Source organism: Jaculus jaculus, chromosome 20 (assembly GCF_020740685.1).
Source record: "Jaculus jaculus isolate mJacJac1 chromosome 20, mJacJac1.mat.Y.cur, whole genome shotgun sequence".
NCBI lineage: Eukaryota > Metazoa > Chordata > Mammalia > Rodentia > Dipodidae > Jaculus > Jaculus jaculus.
In genome coordinates, this window is record NC_059121.1 from 24,713,016 (window position 1) to 24,715,098 (window position 2,083).

At 43.7% G+C, this 2,083-nt stretch overlaps 1 non-coding gene across 1 annotated transcript; it reads right to left on the reverse strand.

Moving 5' to 3' along the window:
• Positions 1 to 516: 516 nt before the first annotated feature.
• LOC123456339 lies at positions 517 to 625 on the reverse strand. Its single transcript, XR_006634475.1, has one exon. It is a non-coding gene; the product is annotated as a U6 spliceosomal RNA (small nuclear RNA).
• Positions 626 to 2,083: the final 1,458 nt, after the last annotated feature.

The following is a 2,083-nucleotide window of genomic DNA, read 5'->3' on the forward strand; positions in this document are numbered from 1 at the left end:
TTTATTTATTTATTTGAGAGAGCACAAGAGAGAAAGAGGCAGACACACACACACACACACACACACACACACACACACACACACAGATCGAGAGAGAGAGAGAGAGAGAGAGAGAGAGAGAGGGAGAGAATGGACACACCAGGGCCTCCAGCCACTGCAAATAAACTCCATACACATGCGCCGCCTTGTGCATCTGGCTTACGTGGGTCCTGGGAAATCAAACTGATGTCCTTTTGCCTTGCAGGCAATCGCCTTATCCGCTAAGCCATCTCTCCAGCCCCTACAATTTCTTTTTTCTAAATATGGAATGCAGGGCTGGAGAGATGACTTAGCGGTTAAGTGCTTGCCTATGAAGCCTAAGGACACCGGTTCAAGGCTTGATTCCCCAGGACCCACGTTAGCCAGATGCACAAGGGGACATACACATCTGGAGTTCATTTGCAGTGGCTGGAGGCCACTCCCATTCTCTCTCTCTCTTTCTGCCTCCTTCTCTCTGTCACTCTCAAATAAGTAAATAAAAATGAGCAACAAAAAAGAATGAAAAAAATGGAATGCTTTATGCAGGACCATGCTAATCTTCTCTGTATTGTTCCAATTTTAGTAAATGTGCTGCCAAAGCGAGCACACAATTTTTTAAATTTCTACAATTCCTTTTCTCCTCCTTTTTTTTTTTTTTTTTTTTTTTTTGTGGTAGGATGTTACTCTAGCCCAGGCTGACCTGGAGTTTACAATGTAGTCTCAGGCTGGCCTTGAACTCATAGTGATCCTCCTACCTCTGTCTCATGAGTGCTGGGATTAATGGCGTGCACCAGGAAGCCCAGCAGTACTTCCGTGATTGCTACTTAGCATATGTATCTAAATTTCTGTTGTGTGTCTATGTCTATTATCATTTACCAATCATCTATCAGTCACCTACATCATCTCCCTGTCAACCAACTACTTACCTATGTACTTGTCATGTCTGATGTTGGCATTTGTGTTTGTTTCTGCTTAAGAGATTTCCCATTCGGCTTCAATTAAAAGCATGTTTTCAGTTACCTTCCCACTTACCTCAGTGCGCTTAAGTCTCTGTCTGAGTGTTCAGTGCACAGCATACGGAAAGTTTCTATCAGCTGCCTGTTGATTCTGTTGATTCTGGTTTTTATTATTATTATTGTTTTTGGACTTAGATTTTCTTCCATATGATTTGGAATTTTAGCAAAGGTGTTAATTTTGGCCGGGCGTGGTACCACACCCCTTTAATCCCAGCACTCGGGAGGCAGAGGTAGGAGGATCGCTGTGAGTTCGAGGCCACCCTGAGACTACATAGTGAATTCCAGGTCAGCCTGAGCTAGAGTGAGACCCTACCTGGAAAAACCAAAAAAAAAAAAAAATAAATAAATAAATAAAGTGTTAATTTTGAGTAAGAAATTCTCTCTTTTGCTCCCCATGTCTGTCCGTCTTTTCTGCACACGTAGGCACACAGCCACACGCGCGACCCCCCCATGGACATGCACACGTGCAGAACCCACGTCTCTGGGTCAAGGGCATCCAGTGGTGCCTCCGTACACTTTGATCTCCAAGGCAGGGCTAGGTTTTATAATCAGAATTTGAATGTCATGCCCCCCTGCAGATTCGGGCTGAAAACAGAACTCGGTCTGATTCTGCTTTGGACATGGTCAGTTTAGTACTAAATACCCTTGGCACCATCTGGCACGTTGATAGGCTTGAGTTTTTTGTTTTTTTTTTTCCTGGTTCTTTTTGCAGCTGATGTTAGCTAAATCTACAGCACTATATAGTAGGTGAAACCTAAGCCCTTATAAACCATTGACAGGACTGATGTTGTGACTTCTGACCTTTGCTGAGTGCTCTACCAAAACCGGAAACTCCAGAAACCCATGTTTCACTCACCAGTTATCCATACACCTATTGGCTACTCGGCTTAATATTTGGGCCTAGCTGTGGGCGGCGTGAGTTTAATATTTTAGTATTCATCATTGATATTTAGCAGGTCTCTCAGCACCCTGTTGGCCTGTGTGCTTCCTTTTCTTGTCTAGCTTCTTTCTATTATAGGCCATGACCAGTATCTCCACTGCTTCCTACC